This window comes from Ammospiza nelsoni, chromosome 3 (assembly GCF_027579445.1).
Source record: "Ammospiza nelsoni isolate bAmmNel1 chromosome 3, bAmmNel1.pri, whole genome shotgun sequence".
In the NCBI taxonomy this organism is placed as follows: Eukaryota; Metazoa; Chordata; class Aves; order Passeriformes; family Passerellidae; genus Ammospiza; species Ammospiza nelsoni.
Genome location: NC_080635.1, coordinates 45,298,952 through 45,308,648, shown reverse-complemented (window position 1 = coordinate 45,308,648; position 9,697 = coordinate 45,298,952). Strand labels below are relative to the sequence as shown.

The window sequence follows — 9,697 nt, the reverse complement described above, 5'->3', positions numbered from 1 at the left end:
TTCAATGGGTTGTGTGATTGGACTCTTGAACTGTGTCTGAGAGAACCTGTACTGGTGACAGCATCACCTTTTACAGGAGAGGAAGGGATGACTCTCTGGTGCAGGAAACCTCTTCAGCTGGATCTTTTAGTGATGGAACCACTGCCTGCTAGGTCTGTGAGGACAAGCCTGGGAACTCATAGATAGCTGCAAGATGAGCTGCTGTATTCTGTGCTGTTCCTGCACCTCTCAGAAGAGCATTCCAAGCACATCTGTATCTCTGCTTACCACTGGCTCCTCTGGACTGCACTCCCTCTCTTGCACTGTCTTTTGTGAAATCCCAGAATAAATCATCTTGTGTTCATTTCTAGGGCTGGCCACTTTTTACCAACCACAGCTCTTCAGAAGCTCCAGGAAATTCAGCAGCTGTGAGACTTTTCCTCTGGGGCTGACGGCAGCAGGCAAACACACTGAGTCACATTTGATCAACTCCTGCTCTCTGCAGAGGCTGTCTAAATCAGTCAAATGAAATGAAGTGAGTGACTTTCTGTTTAACTGGTGCACAGAGAGCAGAATTATCCTCATGCTGGGTTTAAAGGCACAATTCACAGTCAAAGGTCTTCCTACCTCATCAACAATTTTCTAGAAATCTGGCTGACAAAATCTTGTGCTCACTCTTTCCTCCTTGTTTTCTTTTTCCCTCTATCCAGTCAACAACAAACTCAGTGGGAGTTTGCACCATTACAGAGTTGCATACCTGGAGTAGATGTTTCGTTTTGACATCTTTCATTGAAAACTGTTCTGTGGTTGTCTTTTTTTCCCCCTCCGTTGAAATAGTAGAGGTTGTATTTATCCCTGCAAGGGGATATATTAAAGTATTCATATGTTTGTCTTGAATACTTAAAGTATTCAAGTGAATGTTTGTCTCTCTTACTGAGTAGGTTTCCTCTCAGTATCTTAGCAAGGTCACTGGGAACTGTCAGAAGAAAATATTCTTGGAAAAATTATAGGTCTAGTTCCTTCTCTTCAATATCCCAAAGAATGGCATCCCCTCTTGTGATTACATGTTATTCTTTTTTACTTTGAACAACTAAGTTCAAAGTAAAAAACTAAGTGTTTTTTACAAGATAAAATTTCTCACACTAGTTAATGCCTAATATTATTTGTTTGCTTGAGAGTAAAATGCTAACTTTCTTTGCTTTCTTTGCAACTTGCACTTGTAGAATATCCTATTTCAGGGGTTAGGCTGGCAACTGGAAGCAAATGTATTTGTAAAACAAACCCCAAGTCTGATGAGCGTGTAACAGAATTGTGGTAGCAACATAAGCTGTTGTATCAGAGCATGTGAAAAAACTGTAATAACCTCCAGTTCTTCACAACAGAGTAGCAACAGTGTATTATGCATTTAAGATTAATTTCCCTTTTGAAAGAAAAGTAGGTCTCCTTTCTCTTTGTAATACAGAAAAATAATGGGACTAAAGATGAGGCAGTTTTTCTAGACAGTCTCCGAATCAGGACAGGGATCTACAAGGGAGGTGGGGGGTTTTTCTTGTACACAGTAGGTGTATCAGTAGGTGTTTCATTCCAAGTAAATTTGAAAATTCAGAATTGAAAGCTCATGCAAATATAAAAAGCAGTAAAATCATAATTAGCTGATTTCTTTTTTGCAGAAAGCAAACTCACAGATTTCATACAGAATTGGTAAAAATACCCAATATCCTCCCCTGCAGAGCTACCTATAGAAGCTAGGAGAGATCAAAGCCAATTTACATTATTAGGCAGAAATCAGGAAGAGGATGTATAATCGTGCTCATGGGTATTTCTCTGTTTAAAAAGAAACAAAATAGTATATTCAGCACTTATACTTTAATTCTCAAAATAATTAGGAACATTTTTATATTAAAAATTACTAGTTGAAAATTTTTCAGCCTGTAAGATCAGGGGAAATTTAAAACTAAGAGTTCATAAAAGCCACCAACCGACAAGGTCTCTAAGCCTCTGATTTTAGTAAATAAAAAATTAGGTAATATCAGCAAACATCTTTCACAAGCTTGCTTTTAAAAGCTGCAGTCCATAACTCTGGGGACAAGTCATTGGTCCTTTGAAGGCTGAAACAGTTCTTTCTGTCTACTCTGTGATGAAGGAGGAACAAGTGGACACATTTTCCCTGTGGAAGTTGTCACAGAAATTAGTTCAGTAGTAAGGGTTGTGATTTTGGAACTTAATTTATTTTTAAATATGTTGACTGTATTCTAACCTTGCTCATTAGGGGCACTTGAAGAAAATGTGACTGACCAGCTATATGGCCTTATCTGAAGAGATGGGATTTCAGAGGTTTTCAGTGGTTGATCTGCAGTTACTACTGAGGCATGACAAAAAAGATTTCCTGGAATTGTGATCATGTGAGGGGAGGGAAGGATAGCCTTAGATTTTATTATAGTGACTCACCTTCCCTCTGGAACAGACATGAAAAAAATCTATTCTCATCAATACATCCTGCACCAGCTAAGACATGACTGCAAAGACTGCATGAGCAGACCACTTCTAAAATTACATTAAAAGCAAGATATGTCATTGACATTGTGAGATTTACACTAGCTGGCTAATGGTTTTCGGTTGAAATTACCACTATAACTCAGTCATGGTGTGCAAAAGAATTGAGTGAGCCTCTGTTCAAGGGAAAATGAAGGTCATTATCCTTCAAAGGACTTCAGATTTGAAACCACCTTGGTTCAAAAGTCCCCTCAACCTAGGCAGTAGCACAGGGCCTATAACAGCTCCTGGTTCTCTGTAGAGGTAGCAGCCATGTAGGAGCTGGTGCCTTAAGACAAAAAGGGGAATTGCAGTCAGTGTTGTCAGTGCCTGCCCTCACTGGCAGCAGGAAGTAAAGAGAAGATAAAGGTGCACTATTTTCTGGTACATTTAACTTCTAAGTAACTGGAGCCCAAAGAGGCATGTTCTTGCATGTATGTAGTTGCTGTGGATGGAAAAGCTGCTGACACTTGCACCTCCTTGGAATCAATAACATGGCTCCCATTGCTTTCAGTGGGAGCAGAGGCCAAAGCTGCAAATCCTATCGGATAATTATGAATCAAACAAAGAGTTGCAGTATACAGTAAAGCTCCACATGGCTGTGGTTCAGAAAAGTACTCCATGGTCTTTATTAGGGAAGTAAATCGTGCAGCAGCAGGAGACATCTTCAACATTCTAAATGCTCCTCAGGAAAACTAAACTCAATTTTGACTGCGCAGATTTATGTACCTGATGCCTTCATGGAATTTTTCCACCTTTGAGGACTGTTTGTGATTGTTTCCTTAAAAAACAAAACCAAAACCAAACAAACAAAACCAACAAAAAATCAAAACCCAGTTTTCTCTTATTTTAATATTTTCCAGTGTGCATTTGTTTCCACAGCTGATCACTGAAACCCCAAGGAGGCAACAGCTGCTCTGAATGAACAATCAGATTGCCCAACTAATTAATGGTTTTAAATGGACTTGGGTGTTTTTTTGCTGCTCCTTCTTGTGATGTCAGTGCTGATGAAATTGTTAATAAATTCTTAATGAGGAAAAATGTTACATAAATGTTGCGTAAAGCAGATTTCGTTTATATTCAAAGCACAACATGTAGTTTAAATGTATCGTGTATAGAATCAGAGCTTCATTTAACTCATCTCAACCTACCCACTCTGTGCTGAGATGAATATATCCTGCTTCTCCTTTGATGTGTCCTGTTGTGTTAAATGTACCACAGTGATCTAAAATTGGCAGATTCTGTGGCTGCCCAGGGTTGTTATCAGAACCAGACGCTGCACGCTTGCAAGACATGCCTCCACAGAGTCCCTCTACTTAGAAGAACAAGAATTGTGTAAAATGATCTCACTTCTCCTTTAAAAACAGGTTTCTAATCCATTCCTTGCAAATAATCAACTGAAAATACAATTTCCCTGTTAAAATTGACAGTGTGTTATTTATTTTTTTTCTGTAGCATTTCCTGGTTTATTGATAGTAAGATTATAATCAAGAAAGAACAGTGCAGTATGTAAAGAATTTTTTTTAAATTAGTTGGAAATCATTACTTTTAATAATTGCTAAACAGGATGCCTTCTTAACATAATTTTTTGAAACATACTATTTTTTTCCAACAGCTTTCCCAAAATTGCATTTTAAGAGTGTGATTTTTAAAGACAGAGTGTTATATTTTAGAATCACTAACCAAAGGTTAAAATCTTCAAAGTGGAACTTTAAGGAATCATATATTTATGGTAAAGTCTCATTTTTTATAAAATAGATACGTGTAATCAGCTATCTTTCTGGTGTAAAATTCTGCTGTATTGTGGGTGATATTAACCAGCCTCAGAACACTGAGAATTATTTAGCTCCTCTTCACTGCCATGGGAAGAAGGCTATGTAAAATTATGCTTATCATACCAGAGACCCAAAAGCCATGAATCAGTCTTCCTATTAAAAAAAAATTGCTTTAAAACTCATAATGTTTCTGAAAATGCTGAATATTAATTTATTTTTTAGCCTTCTGTTTTCTGAGACTTTAGCACTTTCATTTTCTGTGTTTCAATCTGCAACTCTGAGGATATGAGTAACTTTTAAAGGGGAAGTGGAGTTTCTTCACTGACCACATAAATGCAAGAGCCGGGTTTTATGAAAGACAATTAAATATTATGAAACCAGGGGTGAACCAATCCAAATTGACATGGCTGAGACAACAGCCCTAGAACATGAAAAGTACTGGGTGCTAATGAACAAGAGAGAAGGGAAGAGATTTAGCTTATTCTCCTAAAGTGAAACTATTTGATGATTTCTTACCCACTTACCACATGTGCCCTCCTCACAACTTTAGTTTTCATTGGTGTTTTGAGATAGAAATTTGGTCCTTATGCACCTCTGACTCTGAGGTTACATTTTCTTTAAGTGCTGTTGGTGTTGCAATGTGCTGAGTATATGCAGTAACAAAGGTGCACACGCTTCTGATCTGTATTCAGGGGCCATTGATGTGGATCAGAAAGAGAACGACTTTTCCTTTGTTTTGGCAGGGATATCCCAGCTGTTTTCATTGCAAATGTTGGAGCAGTGCCTCTGTGACTTCAGTAGGTAAGCTCTGCCAACCTATTACCTGAGTTGTTTGGTGTGGACTTTGATTAACGTTGTACAAATTTAACTTTCTCCTGGAAAACTTAACTGTTTGTTTTCTGTTGTTGCTACAGTTGTGGCTAATATATTGAGATCTAGATTATAAAAATGAACAGATAACTTACTGTATTATGCAGATTTTTGTTTGGCATCAGCAAGCTGCATTCATGATTACTGACAGCCGAAGCAGCCAGATGTGTGCATACGTGCACAGTTCTTCAACCACGTGGGCTTTTGCACAATAAATCCATTAGTGCTGATTGCTTCCCTTTCTCCAGAAGGCCCTGCTTTTTCACTTCATTTTGCTATCTCTTTCTCTAAATCAGCAAATAGCTTTTAGTAAAATCCTAAAGGGCTGGACATTTGTGAATTATATAATTTAATGCATTAGTCACAAAATTGCAGACGAATTTGTTAAGGGTGACTCATGACTTTATTGCCTGCATCTTCTAGATGTAAAATGGACCTTTATCACTTGGGTTTTCTTTTCTTGACTTCAACCTTCATCATTTTTTTCTGAATGACAAATGCCTCGCCTGTTTTATGGCTAGGAACACATACTGTATGGAAAAGGCACCTGCTTTCCCTCTGAGAGAGAGAGACAGGGTCAGGAACCATATGTGGTACAGTCGCTCGGTGGCAGAACATCCTCCTCTCTTGAAGGCAAATTACAAGTACATTTATGGTGGTTTGTCATCTTGGACTTGAAACATAGCCTGCAACTTGAAAGTCAATGTTCTTTCGCAATTGGTGTGCTACTTTGGAGTCTGGCAGCTGAGGGTAGGTAGAGAGAGAAGTGATTTCCCTGTGACCCCAACTATTTGTTTCACACCAATGTTTATGAAAGTGTTTGCACATTTCTCAGCACCCAAAGCTGTACATGGCGACTAAGTTGTTACAACACCTCCCTGCCAGCAGAAGGAGAGGGCTTCCTTCCTCTCCATGCCCTTCCAACTGCCCAGTCCCCTGCTCTCCATTCTGCTGTCCGCTGCTTGTGTGCCTGGCCAGGGAGCTGGGCCAGCCCTGAGGGCCAGAAAAAGGAGGAAGGATGAGAAGGCTGGAGCAAAGAAGAAGATTCCACTCCCTTTTGATGTTAGTGCCATAGCCATAAGGCATGTAGATTCTCCCAAAGTTTGACTTTTCCCTTCCCTGGGTGGTTAGTCCATGAGTCATTGCCACACAACACAGAAAAACATTTTTGAGGACTTGGGAAATGGATCTGGATGATCATGAGATATGAAAGCCTGTATTGGTTCCTCTTTGGGGAAGAAGTAGTCAGTTTTTTTTCTCAAAACAGTCTCCCCAAATATACCCTTAAGCATGACAGAATGCAGCTTCTTCTTGAGGTGGGTCCTCAAGACAAGGTCCATGAGTCAAGCTCTTACTCATTTCCACTGACATGCCAAGGAGTCTTTTTTAAGGCGCATATCTTCTAGGCAAATAGTGCCATCAGAAATAATTGTAGTGATGCAGCTCTTCCTTCCAGACAAGCCAACATTTGTTAATTCACTGGACATAGTTGGCAGTGCCCTTTGATTACAGGGCTGAGTCAAAATTCAAATTATGTCTATAGGTGCAGGAGTATCCATGCAACAGACTTTGCTTTTCCAAGAAAAAGCATATCTTTCTGCTTTCCCTCCCTCTAGATGTGTCTTCTTCTACATCTTTGCTTACCACGGTATGTTCCTTTAAAATTTGAATTACTGAAATCACTTCTTAGTTATTGGACCTTGTTATCCACAATGATGGTTTTCCCCTTAGGAAAACAGCCCAGTCATCTCTTGACAGATCTCTTCATACCAGCCTGCCTGCCCTTGGTGCTGTTTGCCATAGTTTGCTTTCTACAGTGAAAGCTAGTGATCAACTGATTTCTGACCTCTTCCCTGTCCAGCAGTACACAGGAAGCTGGAGAAGCACAAATACAGTTTATAAAAATGGTACCAAAGTCCCTCTCTACCTACTGAGGGTTTATGTAGGGGTACAAAAAGAGTTGCCCCAGAAGTATGGAAATCTTGCACAAAGAAACGGGTTAAGTATTTCTAGTTCTCATGTGCAAATGGAACAACATTCCAGGAGTCTTCAACTCATCACCTGCATCTTTGAAGACCAGGAGTTTTTATGGGCTTTGTAAAAAGGATGATTTTGTCAATGGTTAGCCAAGTCAGTAACAAGACTGGGAAAAATGTTAATGATATATTTACCCAAAAGTGCAGCTAGAGCAATTTGCAAAATGAGGCATGATATCCACATGGATACACAGACATATCCCAGGGAAAAATGGGCAGTGTGCAAGCTTCCTGACTCACAGGGCAAATAATACAATCAGGGGAGTATTACTTCAAATTATTCTTTCCAAAAACCAGCATTATATAGGGGTAAAATTCACTCCAGTTGTGGTGGACTTCATTTCATTTTTGCCTGCCCACACTTGGGATCAGAGCAATAACTTGTGCCAAAGAGTCTTTGACTCAGGAACACCCAGGCTCCTGCATGTTGCTGTGCAGATTGGACACTTTTGTTATGCAAACACTAAACATGAGGAGTACAGGCAGAAAAGAGAACTGGTTTGCACTGGGATGTGGCCCTATGGCGCTCAGTCATCTCCTCCATTTCAGCCCCACCTCTGAGGAAAATGGCTTCTTTGCTTATGGATGCTGCCTAAAGCGCCAGTGGCTGCATATTAATGCCTCCTTTGTTCCCTGCCTTTGCATGAGACCAGCTTCTTAGGGACAATCCCACTCCCTGTGCCGTTTTTGTGCTCGCCCTGCCTCAGCCTGTGCATTGCAGCAGAGTTTCTGCTGCATCAGGTCATGGTTTTGAGAGGCCTCTGAACCACCATGGGCATCCTCCTCTGCAGGCTGGGGAAAGGCTGCCACTGTCTCCCACCTTTCACTGCCTCTCTGGGGGCCTCACTGACAGCAGCAGCTGCTGGTCTGTTCAGAGGGAGCTTTCACATCTGTCTGTCACCATGGTGACCAGGGACTTGGGCCCAGTACCCTGGAGTTCAGGAGCTAGAGAGGCAAGTGCATGTGTAATGTTTCTCTTCTGTGGCACTTTCTCTTTTTCCTGAAAATAACTCCATGTTCTCCTCATACTATAGCCCTGGAGTTCAGATTTATGGAAAGGAGTTTCCCTTGCATTTTTAAATAGTTTTAGAAGCTATTTTTTATTTCCAAGGAAGAAACACTCAACTTCAAAGAATATATTTAAGACAACATCACTTCTCTGATCATCCTTCATGCACTGGATGTACATAAATATTTTCAGTCAGAAAAAATGCACAGAAGGTTATTAATACAATGCAAATCTTATTAAAATTATCTGCCCCTTCGTTTTGTATTACAAACTGTGTGTTTGCTGAGTACTTTCTCTTTGCCTTAAGAGGCTCAGTATTGCAGCTTGGCTTTCTGCCACTTTTCATTGCTTAACTCCTTTTGATATTTAGCAGCTCTTCTGTTTATTAGGTTTGTATTAGTTTAGTAAGGCATCTCCACTGGGCACTGTTAAATCTCTCTCTCCCTCAGCACTCCTCATGCTTAGTGACTGCTTTCTCCTTTCGCTGCAGCTCCAGTTAGTGAACTCCCAAGCTTCTCAGCCCGAAGCGCCGCACACAGTCAGTGCCACAGCCTGCAGCAGTGCAGGGGAATGTCCTTGTCACAGGCTGACCCCACAGCCCACTGCTCTTGTACAGGAGTCCAGATCCCATGGTGGCATCTACACAAGTAAAGGGCAAGCCTGGGCACTGGAAGCTTTGCACATCCCTGGGGGTCTGCAGGCAGGACATGATTCAGCCCTAACCTGAGAGACACTCACATAAACCTTTTGAAGAGAAGCAACATAAAAGCACCAACATCTGTGTAATATGTTTATATAATGAAACTAGAAAGTGACTGGGTATCAGACTGGCAAAAGGGAGAGATGTGGATTCTGCTGAGGCCTGGAGAATTATTTCTGCTACCTCCTGTGCTGTGTTTGGGCTTTTAAACTGAATTTACTCTGTCATGTACACAGCTTCTATGGAAGCACATAGATGTAAATATTTACTAAGATAAATACACCAGCTTTAATAAACATGTCCTCAATGAAACCTGTCCATCTGGTATAACATAGTACAGATATTAAAAGCAGGGGTAACAAGTAGAGATTTCTCCTTTTGTGTGTCACAGTAGATGTCAACAAAGTTTACTGTACTGGCATGACACTGTTATCTATACCATAAGTGGTCTCTAGGCTCACACACTGCTTGCACAGTGGAGATGGAGGAGAGGAGGGCTTTCCTCAGGACAGCTAAACTTAAAAATGGGAATTCAATCCTTAAGCATGACAGAGATGACCTTGGATTTTTTCAGGAATGCTTCTAGAGTGCCTGGGAACTCCATTTATCTGCCACAGAAAAACAATGGGCTGCAGGAGTCACTGCCACAGCCACATCTACCGAGTGTGTAGCTCACATGGGCAAAGCTCCCACAGCCCAGGGGCTCTGCAGCTCCTCACTCCCCTTGATCTCTGCAAAGTGACAGACCTGCTCTGCCCGTGTTGAAATCTCTCAGCCTCCACGGAAACTACCTGAA

The 9,697-nt window shown here is 40.8% G+C and overlaps 1 long non-coding RNA gene across 1 annotated transcript; it reads left to right on the top strand.

Annotated features, from left to right (window-relative positions):
- Positions 1 to 348: 348 nt before the first annotated feature.
- Positions 349 to 8,967, top strand: LOC132070493 (uncharacterized). The gene is made up of 3 exons (XR_009418009.1): positions 349 to 514; positions 5,030 to 5,087; positions 8,692 to 8,967. It is a non-coding gene; the product is annotated as an uncharacterized LOC132070493 (long non-coding RNA).
- Positions 8,968 to 9,697: the final 730 nt, after the last annotated feature.